Source organism: Chlorocebus sabaeus, chromosome X, assembly GCF_047675955.1.
Source record: "Chlorocebus sabaeus isolate Y175 chromosome X, mChlSab1.0.hap1, whole genome shotgun sequence".
Lineage (NCBI taxonomy): Eukaryota > Metazoa > Chordata > Mammalia > Primates > Cercopithecidae > Chlorocebus > Chlorocebus sabaeus.
Window position 1 is genome coordinate 17,201,619 of NC_132933.1, and position 16,358 is coordinate 17,217,976.

Below are 16,358 nucleotides of genomic sequence, written 5' to 3' on the forward strand. Positions count from 1 at the left end.
ATTATTCAAGGCAGAGGTGTAAGCCAGTTCAAAGAATCAGAGGTGGGGCTATGCTTAGCATATTAAAGGGACAACCTTGGAAGCCAGTGTGACATATAAAATGAAAAAGAGGACAAATGATACATAAGAGCAAATATGTAGTAGTGGTCAGATCACAGATGATCTCATAGGCCAAGTCAGGGGCTTTGTCTTTGACTCTGAGTGAAGTGAAAAGCTATTGGAAGGTGTAGAGTAGAAGAATGACATGATCTGCTTTATATTGTAAATTAATGTTATACAACATGTATAGTTTACATGGTACTAGTGGCCAACTAACGCAGTCAATTAGGGAATGCTATCAAGGAGTCCACAATTTTCCCTCCTCCCCAGGTAGCCTCATTGACTTTGCTTTGTTCCACACACAAAGGATGAACCTCAGATTTTAACAAAACGTTGTGGGTATTTGCTCTGTAGGTCAGAATGGAATTGGCAAGAAAGTATTATTAGCCCATCCCATCTGCACTGCACAAAGAAAATAATGAGTACACTCATTTAACTCAGCTACCAGCAGTGCAGCAAAAACAACTCCCACTGAAGTGAGTCAGGAGCATCTTCATAAACCATGACAAACATATTACGCCCTAAATGATGGCTCAGTGGCCCCAAGGAAATGAAGTACCTTCCTAAGCACCTAATTTACTACCAGGCTGTGACTCAGGCTCAGGAAAAATCGAATCTATTATTATCTATACAGAATACAGTGAGCAACTGTGGCTAAATATTGAGAATACTTAAAACAATGGAGAGTTTATATTGCTAAGAAAACGAATGTGTAGTCTGAAATTATTTTCACTGCTTATGTGTGTGTCTGTCTTCCTGTCACTGCTGTTTACACACCCATCTCTTTGCTTTTTCATGGCAGTTGTACACATAATTTGATGTGCTTGCACAGAGTTAAAACATTCCTATTCTAATGGCTTCATACCTGCTAAATTTGTCTACTCCTATTTCCTTCTAATGCTAGAAAATTAGTGAAGTCCCTGGCAACTTAGTCTGTGGAGCTTACCCCAAAGCTGTGAGATTTGAAACTCTTGTCAGTGTTCACTCAGAGTCTTCATACTATCTTTTATTCTGGTCACTTGGCTTATGGTTCCCCTGTTCCTTCCTCTTCCCTACGGTTTTCAGCAAATATCCAGCTTCTGTAAACATTCCTTCAGTAGATCTGGGTTGCATAAACTATAACTTCAGTGACACCAACGTGTATTTCGTAGCATGTTGTTTCTGATGATTGAAGCAATCTTCCTGTGTGGAAAGGTGATTTAAAAATGGAGCCTTATTGTACAAAATTATAGCTAGATAAGAGGAATGAACTCTGGTGTTGTGCAGCAGTAAAGGGTGAATATGGTTAACTATATTATATAGTTTCAAAAAGCTAGAAGAGAGGATTTTTGAATGGTCACAACACAAAGAAATGATGAATGTTTGAGGTGATGGCTATGCTAATTATCCTGATTGGATCATTACACCTTGTATACATGTATCGAAACATCACTCTGTATCCCATTAATATGTACAATTATGATGTGTCAACTAAAAAGAGAAAGAAAACATTGAATCTTAATGTCTTATATTGGCCTAGAATGTGTAGAGTTTATACTGTTTATATAGTTTATACTGTTTATAGTTCACTATGATTAATTGACTCATATTTGGCTAGTCATAGCATGTACAACTTGTATGTTCTTGTAGGTACTGTCATGGTGGCAACTTGGGTCTTTCTGAAGTGTGATTCTGAAAGATCTAGTTTTAGGTTTCAACATAAGCTATTTCAATTTTAATCTGTACCTTGATCTAAGATAATCACATTTTTTTTTTTTTAAAGAAATTGGTAAGTAATTAGCTACTGCTGCTTCTAAGGGTAATAGGTTACTTAACTATAACATGAATTTACCAAATGAATCCTTTTGGAATTGAATAAATGCTCAAGCAGGTTATTCTAGTAGGAAGAGATTCATGCAAAGTAGAGTTATATCTTGCTTGGCCAGTGTAGACTATAGAACTCAGTTTTGATCTGTTGTCTTCTTGCTGTAAGAATACACTTTAGGATACTTCATGAGTTCAGGCTGAGACCTGGGAACTGCTCTTTGGACAACTGTCTAGAGAAGGCACACGCTATTCCAAAAGTGCTAAGCACCATGGTTGTCTGAATCTAGTTTAGGAAAACTAGTGCACATGATAGGCACTTAAGAATTCTTTGTTGAATTGAATGAGTAAACTCTTCATTAAATGGCATATAGAAAAATTGGTCTTCATAAGTCAGCCAGAGGTGATACCATACATTCTGCCAAATAACAAACATTATATCAAGATGTTGTTCAGAGGAGTTCTGACTGTCTAGGTAAACCATGCATTATGATTCTTTACACGAACCACTTTCTTTCTGGAGCCAGAACTTATACCTGCTTTACCTAGAGAACAGAATAGAATAGCTAGGCTCATCTGAAAATGTTTTATTTGATATAAACCAGCACACGTAATTGAATGTCTTCTTTCCTGAACAACTGGCATTTGAGAGTCAATCAAAGAACAAGTCTATGTCTCCTTTCCCCAGTAGTGAGCTTCAAAGCACAGCAAATGGATCCATGACAGGGCCGGGGAGGGTAGAATCAGATGTGGAATACATGCAACCCTCCCCCCGGAGACATAACTTGGGCAGGAAAGGAAAAGAATGTGTATCTGGTACACCCTGTCTCCCTTACAGTCATCACCTTTCCATCAACTGACTGTGTTTATTTTAGTTGGAAGTCAGCATTTAACCAGTTCTGCCTGAAGCTTAGTGAGGGAGTTTAATTCTGAGAACTGTGTTCTCACTGAAGGGCAATATTCTCTTTCTCTTGGGGAAGGAGTGTTGTTTGTATCCTCCTGATGTTGAGGGATATAGTAGCCATCATCATGTAATGACATACCAAATATAGTTTATCTGAGAGTTTAAAAATTAGAAGCAATCTAATTGCTGATGTGATTCATGAATAGATGGTGCAACTTATAATGACTTGGTGATAACAATTTATTGTATACCAATCACGTGCACTCAGAAGAACCTGTGCATGAAATCAATGTGAGCACTAAGACTAAATGCAAATATATTGTGGACATTTAAAGTTTTAGGCCCCTTGATTATCTTTAAGGTAATATATACAACATATTTGCCAATATAGATTTTTCTTCACCAGCCATCTGGTAAAAATTAGTATGAGATAAATAATTTAGCTTCCTTCTGTTCAGATACGACTTCATTTTCCTCTTCCTTGATGCTGTGAAAAGTCTTCAGAAATAATCAATGGTAAAGTGCATTTGCATTCCTGCCAAAGCTGAGCCTGGAGGTTTCTGACATGCTGACGTTTGACTCTTTTTCTCTGTGCACTGTGAAAAGAAGAGGTGCCTATTATTATCAAGTGGCCCCAAAGAATTGCGTGCATGGTGGCAGCCTTGCACAAGTGCACTGCCTGCTAAATCACAGTGTGAGGAACCATGACATGAGACAACTGGGATGTTCGAGAACTGCAAGTCATTTTTCAGGATTTTAAAAAAATAATACTGCAGAGCATAAGAAAGGGATTGAGGAGCAATTAATTACATACTCCTTGTGACCTAATGATTCTCTCTCTACCCGCAGAGAGTATCTTGCCCTTGAAGCACGGTAATTGGTTTGTAGGAGATATTTTTCCATTCATAAGAAAAAAATCTCTCCTACTTTTCATCCTGGACTTATTTCTCCAATCTGGCTTGAGTTGAGGAATCTTATGCTAGAGTTGTAGGAGAGCAGGTGCCAGATTGTGGAGGGCCTTGAACGCCCGGCCAGGGAGTTTAGATTTTATCCTGTAGGCAGCAGAGAGCCATTAAAAGATTTTGAGCAGGAGGAATGTAAAAAATAGGACTTGATTTGGATGCACGCTTAGTATAAAAGTGCAATGATAAGATATATTAAGGGAGTGTTACGGTTCTGTTCACAGCATGAATATAACTGTAGGATTCATCTCTACTAGCTGACTAGTTCAGCTTTTATAGCATGCAAATTTTCAGAGCCAGCTGTAAGAGGTTGATGGTAAAAGAACAAAGTAAGAATTGATCATGTGAATGTAATTGTAAGGAGGGATTTTTAAATGATCAAGATCACTGGTGACACAGAATAGGGTGACTTTAAAGGGTGACTGTAGAATTATTTGTTATTTTCTTTGAGTTGTCTGAAACCACTTCTATGCTATATAATTACCTTAAGTTTTAAGAGCTCCCTGCAGGAATAATTTATGTATTTTGCATTCGCATGCAAATACTTTAACAGTCTACATTGTTGAAAATAGAACTGAACATTATTTCAGATAGGTAATGGTTGTGCAAAGCTTATGAAGTATTAATCATTTTTATATATTTCTCATAGTTTATATGATATTACTGTGTTGTGTTTTCAGCTATAGTGTTACTTAGGTAACAAACATTTGAAAATTTAAATTGCATATTTTGATAAAGAACTGTAATTTGCCAATTTCAAAATTTAATGTCATCAAAATCCTTTTAAAATATTAATATAAAATGTTGCAATATTTGAGGAAATACAAGGCAAGCCAAATTTAATTTAAGCTACTAAGGGCTCAGTTATGAATTGTAGCTAGATACATGGCCTAAACACTCCTGTAAATCATTGCATTTTTAGAATTCAGGCTTCACTGCAGTGGTTTCTACAGAGGCCATAATATAAAGTGATAACAATCATAAACAGCATCACAGGTGATGGCAGTTTAGTCATAAATAGGAAATCGTTGTCTTGTTCACTGCAACATAGCTACACATCTAAGCATTATAGGTCCCTTGTGAAAATGTGATTCACTTTATGATGGTGACATTCATATTTCAAAGTGTCTTGTTTTAATGAGCTTTCACAGGATTTCTTTGCACCAATCTTGAACTTCTCAAGAGTCCTGGATTTCCTTCCCCCCCCCCCAGAGATGGATGTGCATTGAGCATAGGAAAATCTCCAGGAAGAAATACGTTTACTCCTCTATTTGGCTCCTCTATAGACACTAACTTTACGGAAGAACTTTACTTACCTTGGGCAGCCTATCAGATTTCACCCTGAGCTCTGAGCACAGCTGGGAGTTTGGACAGTAAAGAGATGTCTTCTCCAGCAAAGGAGAGACAACTTACATTCCAGTCTTCCCCATTAAACATTCACGGGTGAGGGTGGTGGATATTTCTCAAATTCCACAGGTTTATAGAATTGGGGAAAGCAAATGGCCCATTTTTTTTTTTAACTTTCCGTGTTTTCATTCTCTGTTGTCTTTCTCTGCTTTGTATTTCTCTGTTTCACTCTGTCTCTCTCACGTAGGTAAGCATGTGAGTGCACACATAAACACACACGAATCTGACTCAATAATTAATATATCTCCTTGTATGTGTTACCCACATCGGTACCTGAAAAGGCAGAAGCCTAATTTCAGTAAAGGGGCTCTGGGGTCATTTCCTGAATACTTCTAGAGTAGAGTTCGCTGGAAAGAAAAAACCCAACATGTGCCCAAACTCAGTTGTGAACAGTTTTGCAATAGAAGAGTGACCTTTTCATGCCATGATCTAGGAGAATGTTAAGTGGACAGATTTATATAAAATAAATGGAATGCTGCTGTCCACGGTAATGGAAAAAGAAGTGGCCTAGGGGATAGGCTGCCTGGCCCGGCTTCTGTTCTGTGTCAAACCTCTTCCTACCCTCTGGAACTCAGGATCAGTTAGAGCTTCTGGATCTTCAGTGTCTTGAAGCCCCAGGAATATCACATGCCAGTACCACCTACCTTAAACAGATCCCAGCTTCGTCTAGACGCTTCCCTGCACTGGATTAGTTCTCCAACAGAAAGTGTTAATGCCAGGTTCTAGTGTATTAGCATCTCTGGTTTCATTTCTTTGACTCTAAAACAAGCTCTTTAGAGAATTTTTTAAAAGTCTACCAAAACCCATTAATATAATTATTACTTTTGTTATCATTACTTTTCTTAAACTGTCCCTTACCTATCACTTGAATGCCATAACTATTCAAGCAGTTGTAGAAAACTTTAAATGTAGGCACTGCTTAAACATAAAGTACTGTTATATTGTTCATTATTGTTATTAGTAACCTACATTATGAAAGTAGAACTAGTAAAACAGTGGTTTGGAACAAAAGAAATGAGATAATAATATTGTAGTTTTGTAGCATAGTAATTAAAGTGAGATGTGTAAATGTCATCTGGCCTATTAATATTGGATTATTTCACAAATCCCTTTAGTATAATGTGGTCTCACTGATACACATTATAGTAATTCTAGTATTAGATTCTTAGAATATTTTAAGCCCTAAATCAAAGGCTCATGTATTGTCATCCTTGAAAAGGAATCAGTACTGTAAGCCTTTCTGGCACATACAACTAATGTGTAGCATTCGCCCCTCACAGAAATGGAAAGGCGCTTTTCTTCTCTGTTGTTATTGACAATCACCAGTTTTTAGATCAGTTTCAAGTTGCAGGGTGGGGAGAACGCTGCATTTTCTTATCTATCACACAAATGGAAAGTTAAAGGAAGGGAAGGGATCTGGTAGTTGTTAAACATCTCCCCCTAGGCTAACTGCTTCCCCATGCCTTCTGTGATCTTCCCTATGAGACACGTGATGCTGTCCCCATCTTGCAGATGCAGGATCAGAAAACACACCAATTGCCTACAGTCAGAAAACTGGGAAGTGGAAGAGGCAAATTAGAGCTGAGCTCTTCAAAAGGACCGGGGCACACAAATAGGAGGGAGGGCTGAGCCTTCAGCAAATGTTGAAGTTGCGCATTTAGAAGGGAGTTGACTTTACAGCTATTGTCTACCCAGTAACTACTCTGTGGGTAAAAAGGTGTACTTGCAATTGAGTTTATTTTAAAAATGACTTGTTAAGGGTACCGATGCTGTGATTTTCTAACCTGTGAGGTGGGAGGAACTCTCAGGCCAGAGGGATGTAATTACTGAGAGGTGCCTTCAAGAGCAAAGCAGATTGTTATATATTTCAAAGGGGGCTGTCACAGTGCCTGGGACACAGTAGGCTTTCATTAAATCCTAGATTAGAATTAATTCTTCTATTTGGGTCTCCAATGAATAAATTGGCTCCCTCCATTCAGGTTCGTGACAAATGACTGCCACTAGCATCCTCTCATGTAGCTCCTTTCAAGGGACTGATGAGTAGAAATGCGCTCTTCGTAAAAAAGATTCCTCTCTTTAGCACTTGTTATCCTCAGTAGCCATTTGCAGATGTAATGTGATGCAGCAGTTTAACAGTCCTCTGCAGCACCACTCTCATCCATTCAGATCCTTGGTTTATAGATGAGGCCTTCGCACCTTGCCCTGACACCAGCTTTTATGTTTTGCAGGAGAAAGAATACATTGGTGACTTCCATTTGAGCAGTTGCTATTGTCTAGCGTTACTTTCCTACTTGTTCAAGAAAGTCTCCTTTCAAAGTTTTTGAAGAAGCAGACTCCTAATTACTGTGACACTTTTCTTCAGAGACAAACCCTACCAAATGTAACAGAGCTGCTGTCCAATGTGTGTCAAAAGTATGATTCTCAAAAATTCCTGGCCAGGTGCGGTGGCTCACGACTGTAATCCCGGCACTTTGGGAGGCCAAGGCAGGCGGATCACCTGAAATCAGGAGTTTGGGACCAGCCTGGCCAACATGGTGAAATCCCGTCTGTACTAAAAAAATACAAAAATTAGCCAGGCATGGTGGCCCCTTGCCTGTAATCCCAGCTACTTGGGAGGCTGAGGCAGGAGAATCCCTTGAACCCGGGAGGTGGAGGTTGCAGCGAGCCAAGATCATGCCATTGTACTCCAGCCTGGGCAACAGAATGAGACTCCGTCTCAAAAAAAAAAAGAAAGAAAGAAAGAAAAAAAAAAATCCTGAGGTACAAGAATATAATATGCACCCACTTTGGTGTCATTTTATTTTTAATAGGCCTTGCTAGAGCTTTTCAATTCATCTAGGAGGAAAGGACCTTTGTCTTGTGCATGACAGTTGGTTGGATCTCTGTGAAAATTTTTCAGAGCTCCTAAGCTTTGCAAGTGCTTGCAACAGCTATTTAAAAAGACACAACCTACTAAGCTTGTTCTCCAGATAACATGTACTTCAGAACTCATATTCTTGCAGCTGGATTTAGATCCCACTCTGAAGTCAATACAGAGAAGAGGACTGCCACAAATTAGAAAGCTTCATAGTTGCAGAGACTATGTATCCAGTGGGCACAAATGAATTCCAGCGACTGGCTAAAAATCTAGAAGGTTTATTTTTAGAAATGATATCTGATATTTGATTCACCTTTCAAAATACATAGATCACAGGAAGGGGAACATCACACAATGGGGCCTGTTGTGGAGTTGGGGGAGGGGGGAGGGATAGCATTAGGAGATATACCTAATGTAAATGACGAGTTAATGGGTGCAGCACACCAACATGGCACATGTATACATATGTAACAAACCTGCACGTTGTGCACATGTACCCTAGACCTTAAAGTACAGTAATAATTTAAAAACACACAGACTTTAAATCAACAACAACAACAACAAAACACATAGATCAACCCTGCCATTAAAAAAACCAATATACTGAATTAATACATATAATAAGCAGGTTAATAGGTTTTTCAGGGGGTTATTCACCTTAGAGAAGTGTTCTTCACTTGAAAAAAAAATTCCACAGATTTCTGTTAAACAGTGAGATGCCCTAATACGTTTTAAAATATGCAGCAGTTGACACAGTCTCTCTGGAACATATTTTATGTAAAATGAATTACTCCCTCTGCCACCTAATTGGATTGCCTAAGCAATCTGTATTCTCCTGCAAGGTTTGGGTCAGACTAACACAGTCTTGGGCCAGTCACACAGTCTCAAAGACACATGGCCTATCTCTCTTCTTTGTCACGAGTCTCAACAAGCTACTTCCAAAAGTCAAAATGTATTTGCTGACCAGGCTTGCAGGAGAGTGAGGCGTTTGGATCCTGTAATTTTTATATCACGACACAAATAACCCATCTTAGCCTCTGGACGGGATGTATTGTATTTGTTTGCTCTCGTTCTTTAACTTCTAGCTTATTTCAGTGTGTTTTATAAAACATTGTTTTGGAAGAATTTAGAGCCTGGATAAGCCATGGTATGACATTGCTTTACAGAAATATATGAAAATCCAGAACAATTCAGTATAGAGGACTAAATGAACTCCAGGGCTGAAATATGGTCATATATGAGTCCTAGTTCTGTTTTCAACAGGCCATTGGTTGACAGGTTCCTGAATATTTTTCTTAGTTTTGTTTGTGAAGAACTAAGGAGAAAAAGCGACACTCTGCTGACATTTTGTGGGGTCCACGTAAGGTAAATTAAAATATCTATGAAATATCTAGGAAGATAGAAATTCTTGGTAAATAATTCAGCGTAACCATATGAGGAAAAATAGTCCCAATGTGCATACTCTTAATTCCAATTTGCGTTTCTTTACAAATGGTTGCTAATTAACATGTGTATTTTTAAGTCATTTTGTGGCATGGTATTTCATGAAACCCCTGTTTAAGCACTGCATTTCTTTAGTGCTATGGCTTGGATTACTGCAGCCATTTCAGCCTATTGCAGACAGAAATGAAAAATGAAAGGAGGCAAAACAGTTCTCTGAGAACCAAGCTTGGAGGAGAGCACTGAACACAAAGTGTAATTCATGCGCAGTCCTAATTTTTGACAGAATTTATATTCTTCCATGTTAATAAAGCACATATAGCCCGGCCTCTTTTTTTGTAAATTGATCCCATAGTGAAAAACAATCTTGAAAAGTGGATTTATTTATTTGGCCCTGATTTCTGGGCCTATATTATCAGAAGCAATCCCACATTTCATGTTTTTGGAGCTTACAATATTCAGAGCTTCTTTCACCCTAGATCATCTCATTGCATCCTCATACAACAACCAGTAAGATCAGCAGAACTGATAGATTTTTTTCCCCATTTTACAAAAATCAGTCTAATAGAATTTAATTGAAACACTTAACTATTTGCAGACAAAAAGACCAAGAGTATAAGGTTCTTGCCTATGTCGGGATTATTAGGAATTTCTTTATTTTTGCTTAAGTATTGTTTTGCTTTTGTTATTCTCTATTCTCTTCCTCCTTTTCTCTCTCCCTCCCTCACTCTCTCCCCCTCTTCTCCATACCTCTCCTCCTTCCCCTGTCTGTCCTCCTTTCCAGTTTTGAAATTGAATTTACCTCCAGGCCACTTTCCTCCTTTGATCACCTACTTTTTCTACCCTCACAGGCAAGTTCCTGACTTGCCTGTCTCTACTATAAAATAGTCCTCTATTCATTGGAAAATGTAGTGCCACATTTAAACCGTTTTTGGATTTATACAAGGGAGCTTCCAAAGTTTCTTCATATGTTCCATTTTTAATTTGTTTATTTCACTAGGTATGTTTTGATAATTTACTGTATGCCAGACCTTATGTTAGGAGCTGCCTTCAAGTATCTAATAGTCCAGTGGATATTTGAGTGAGCAATCCATATTCTGTTTATCGTGAATTCATAATTTTGCTTAGCTACAGTGCACTGGGTGACTATTGATTCCCTCTTCCTCAATCTCTCCCTTCCCATGCTTTGATCTCAGTAATAATGAAGTTCATTCACATCAAATATACCCTGGAAGAGAACATCAAAGCCCTAACTATAATAATTAGTCCTGGATTTTGAAATCACTGGTGGAAGAAAAGCCTGCATAGACAATATAGGTAGTTACATTGTCACCCCCATGGGCATGATTTATGTTTTAAGATTCTATTGTTTCAAGTTTTTTTAACAGAGTTGAAAATCTAATTTTAATCTGCATATTAATTTCATTAGGCTGGGGAATAATTGGTGCACACAAGTCAAACCTGCTTAAATAACCTAACTTTTAATCTGGAAAATTAATTATCATCAGAACATGGCTCAGAATTAGAAGAGTGACCCTTGCTACTGGCAGTATTTGTTCAATTAATTGGAAGGTCAGGCTACTGAAAATGCGACTGAAAGGGAGGAGAAGAAGAGAGGTAGGAATGTAGAGGGAAGAGGTAGATTAGTTAAAGTAGGTTTCTAAAACCTACTGAAAAGAGGAAACTGTGTTTTCTAGGTTCATTATGAAACATTCTTTAAATGCCCACTCATAATATCTATCAACTGTTTTTCTTTCTGTGTCCTATTGTTCTTGCTTTAAAAAACGTTACATGTGAATGAAACAAAATATATTGAGACACATTAATCTATACCAGGATGTGTGCACTTGGCAACACTGCCATCACAGGCTTTGTTCGCCAGACTGGGGACTTAGTGTTCCCATTTTATGTATGGACAACTTCAGTACACTCTGTTGCTCCCTCTAGATCCAAGGGAATCAGTGCAGCCCATGTAAAAAAAAAAAAATATGTTTTTGAGAGAAATATGCTAAAGGGAAACATTTACAGTCTGCATGGCAATCCTCAAAGTCTCCCATCCTGCTGAGATGCGAACTCAAATGAAACAGTGCCACCCTATCAGTTGCACTATAGCTGAAAATATAAGAGCAGGGTGAAAAAAAGTATGAAAAACCTGTTGTTAAGGCCTGTGTTTGCCAAATTACTTATTTTAATCAAGAAGGCATTTAGTCTTGGTGTGTATCTTTTGGTATTGGAGATGTGTTTAAGACTCTGAAACAACATCAATGTTATACAGATACATTAGCCCTCATCATTTTGGTATGGCTACTGAAGATATAGCTGCACGCCATCTGCTGACTGACATGGTCCTTACTTGGCTCCATTCAGGGAAGCCATCATTACAGCCCACTCTTCTATTAACCTGGCTCCAAAGAGATACTACTACACTCTGTCCATACTTTGCCCTTGGTGCCAGGGGCAAGCCAGGCCACTGTTGCTTCTTCTGACTGTAACAGAGAATAACAATTTATATTGCTCCCAAGCCTTTGTTCTAGGGAAAAAATGTTTTCTGGTACACCCTTGGGTCTTGCGGTTATTTGCATATATTCAACATAACTGTTGCATTAATGCATTCTTCACTTGCCTCTCAAAGTCTGTGTGGAGGTCTTTAATATGCCCTGAGAAGGGCAGCTGACCATTAACATCTGTGATTGTAACAATTCCCCAATATGTTATATGGATGTGATGTTCAGGGTTCAAATGTTTTATTCTTGTCAGTGATATTTCAACCTCCAAAGAATTATTTCCTCCATCATCATGTGAGTACGTTGGTAAAAAGGAATATTAGATTTTGCTCCTGGATCCACCTATTCTCTGAATGTAGATTCCTCATTCCTTACCCAAAATAGTATCATTATACTATAATAATACTGATATGATTTTTTTTTTTTTTGAGATGGAGTCTTGCTCTGTTGCCCAGGCTGGAGTGCATTGACGCAGTCTCGGCTCACTGCAACCTCCGCCTCCCAGGTTCAAGTGATTCTCCTGCCTCAGCCTCCCGAGTAGCTGGGACTACAGGCACGTGCCACTATGCCTGGCTAATTTTTTTTTTTTGTATTTTTACTAGAGACAGGGTTTCACCATGTTAGCCAGGATGCTCTCGATCTCCTGACCTCATGATCCACCCGCCTCAGCCTCCAAAAGTGCTGGGATTACAGGCGTGAGCCACCATGAATTTCTTAAATAAAAGGTTCAGTATTCACTAAGAAGCAAACATTGAACTTCAAGGGGAATAGACATGATTATACAGGGAAAAATTTTAGAGACAGATTGATTATTTCATTAAACAAAAAGTTGTTATTTTCCTAAAAAAAACATAGATATGCAAAACATTTATTTCTTTTCAGAGAAATCAACACATAAAAGGTTATAAGACTTAAAGCATCTTTTATTTTGTACTCATGTCAAGTAATTTCTCAGTGACTCTGCAGGGAATGCATGACATCTTTTTAACTCATTCATGCATTAATTACAATAGCAGATATTTATCTAGTGCCTATTAAATCCAGAACACAGTGATTGCTGCCTTTATTTAGTGCCTCCCATGTGTCAAGACCGCTACGGTACCTTCTTCCAGTGCACTAGCGAGCATCTCCAGATCAATCAAAGTAGGTTGGTTCCTTGGCATACATCTACCTAGTCTCCTCTGAACAGGGATTTCGTGGGTTGGGACAAATCCAGTTTCTATTATTCGTATGAATCACTGCAGAGACATAGGGGTGAAACTGTATCCTTTTGGTGGACCTGCCTGTGTTGGGTGGGATGTTCACATTTTTTCACATTTGATAAAAATCAAGCCGCTTCTGCCTACTCAACACTGGATAAAATGACAGTGTCATACACAGAGAACAGAACACTCCTTTGGTTGCTTCAACATTCTTTTTTTGGCCTCATTTTTCTCCCTCTCTACGGAGTTTTTGAGTCCAAATTTAGTGGTGATGACTAAGAAATTGCCAGGATGTGACAGAGCATTCAGTTCATTGAGTCCTTCCTTGCCATTTTTCGATAGTTGTAACAATTGCCAAGTTTTTTCTCCTGATGTTGTAGGTGCTATGTTATTCTTAACAGATACTAAATTACACTTGCAGAATCTGTCCATGCAGTGACAACCTCATTTTACATACAACTGATTTCATGATACGGTATTAGGGAAATTCCCTGCAGACTTTTTACTAGTTGATAATTCTGAATCCTAGAATTTCCAATATTTAAATCTGAACATCTGAAATTCAAATTATATAAACAATAATCAAGTGGTCTGCCATGTGCTAATGTGTCATTTTTGTGGGGGGAAGGTACATGGGGGGAAAAGTAAGACAAGTTCCTTACCATCTGGAGCTAATCATACAGTTGTATGAGTCACAGGGCCATGCTAGAGATGTAGATAGAGTTTATGGCAGCACAGATAACAGGTGTAATCAGTTCTGATTGGGAGAGATTATATGTGATTCTGGAAACAGTCATATTTGAGCTAGCCCTTGGAGGATTAGAGGAAAGCCAGTAGGTAGAGAAACAAAGGAATGACATTCTAAGCAAAGGAAATGAATGGCATCAGTAAAGCACAAAGGCACACATGGTTCTGTGGTGAATGACACTGGAAGATGATGCTGGAAGGCATGGTAGGGACTGAACTGTGGAGAATGTTTAAATGTTACATCAAGTTGTTTGTTGTTTTTACTATAGGCAAGGTGAAATCATCCAAATTTCCCAAGGAAGGGAACTTTGCTTTAGGAAAGCAAACCTGCCAGCTGAAGAGAAGAAGCCAGTTAGGAGGTTATGACAGCAGTCCAGTGAAGAGGTAATAAGGCACAAAGTAGAGCAGTGGCATTGGGAATGGAAGGTGAAGGTCATGGATCATGGACTAGAGAGCACGGGAATGAAATGAAAGGCCCTCTGAAGTGTTAAGTGTGAGCAGCTGCCAGGATGGTGGACTCCAATTACTGAGACAGAGAATACAGAAAAAGTAGAGGAAGTGTGGCTCTGTGCTTCAAATATGATTCTTCCGTTTTCTGTATTGAAAAGCTTGACTAAAATGATACCTCTCTGCAAATCCCTCCCTAGTCCCTCAGTCAGAATGAAGTCTGGCTTTTTCTGTTTTCATACAGCACCTCCTGTAAGCCTCCCTTTCTTTCCTTATGGTAGCACACATTGTATCTATGACATTTGGGTACGTGCTTGACGCCTACAAATATATGATAAGCTGTCTGAGGCCACATACTACTTACCTATGAATATTTAGCACCAACCAAGTACATAATGGATCCTTAGATAATGTGTATTAAATGAATGAACGAATGCTGCTATCTCACAAGACATTAAATGCAGCCCATTTTGGGGACCTGACTTAGAATATGCAATGCTCCCATCTCACCATTCTGGAGTCAACCATACATTGTTTATGTGGCTAGTTGGTATCACTTGCCTTGATCATATGCATTTTTCACCAGATTTATTTTCAAATGGTTTGACTCTTTATGAAAGGAAAATCCATTCTCCAATGATGATTTTTTTTTCCATACAGTGATTTAATTCCCAAAGAATTTCAGCAACGTTCTATGTAGTTGTCCTCATCACTAAAGGAAATGTGGAGACTTCTAGTCAAATTTCTTGGTACTTTCTTGGCTTTCTCTATGTTGAGAAATCCTACAAAGAGGAGTTTTCACAGCCCATAAATAGAACATTTTGGTTCCTAACATGTGACAGTTGCCTTAGAAGTACATTGCTTCTTGAGTAGGTTGAATTTGTGTGAATCCTCTGAAGATCTATGAGTGTGCCCCTCGGCTGAAGTAACCCCCAAAGATACTCCAATTCGTGCATTCTGGGAGCCAGATTGGGAAGCTGAGGGGAGATTAGGCAGATTACTGTGTGAAGCACTGATCGTAGAATCCTAGAAAAAAGGAAAGGAAATTGCTTGAGTGCTTACATTTCAGAGAAAAGCTGCCTTGCATGAGGAATATATCCCTCTTTGCTGAAGTGACTGAGAGGGCTTCAGATGTTGCTGCTCAGCTAGTGTATATTGCTTGAAATGGTATCCAATATGAAAATAAAGAAAGGTAAAACCACGGAGACATTGTTTTTCAAAGACTGGTGCCCCAGAAAGCTTGCAATATTTGTTTGTATACATGTTTTTGATGATAGTACCAAGTATTTTTCCTGATAACATCTCAGTAAATTAGCAAAACTCGGGTAGTTTAATTGGTGCCTCTATCATATGTAGCTCAATTAGCATTTTCCTAATAATCTTCCACTCCAAGTAGGCCCTTTGCTACTCTGTGGATTACTTATAGATTCAAATCTACTATTCATTTCATTTAGCTTAGAAATTATCATTTTTAATGGCTGTTTATTGTACACATAGACACGCGTACACTCAAACACACAAAAGGTTTTTTTTTTTTTTCCTTGAAATGGTCTATTGAGGGCAGGAGCCCTTCTTTCGAAAAATCCAGTGTAAAGTAAAAATGGCCAAATGCATGACAGAAAACCACATTCCTGAGTTCACAGTCCACTGGGCTGCCCTATCATGTCTGCTAGTAAAATCACTGTAAATTCCTGGCTTTTGTATTGATTTGCATGTACATGTTACTGTAAGGCAAGGATGGGGTGAGGGGGGAATTTTTCTTTCTGTCTCAAGTCAAGGTTCATTGATCCAAAAAAAAAAAAAAAAATCAATTTGGTTTACCTAAAAGTAAAAGGTAGGCTTTCTTTGTAGCATTCTTTTAGAAACATAGGCAGAAAGCATTGTAACACAGGTTTCAGCCTGAGGCAATTGACAACCATAGTGTATAATAACTCAAGAATCCATGAAAATTAAGTACAAGGACCGAATGTGTGTTTTTTTTTTTTT

At 38.5% G+C, this 16,358-nt stretch overlaps 1 protein-coding gene across 3 annotated transcripts in view; it reads left to right on the forward strand.

Annotated features, from left to right (window-relative positions):
* Positions 1–16,358, forward strand: part of FGF13 (fibroblast growth factor 13) — a 576,630-nt gene that overhangs the window by 555,724 nt on the left and 4,548 nt on the right. The gene's annotated exons all lie outside the window — the stretch shown is intronic.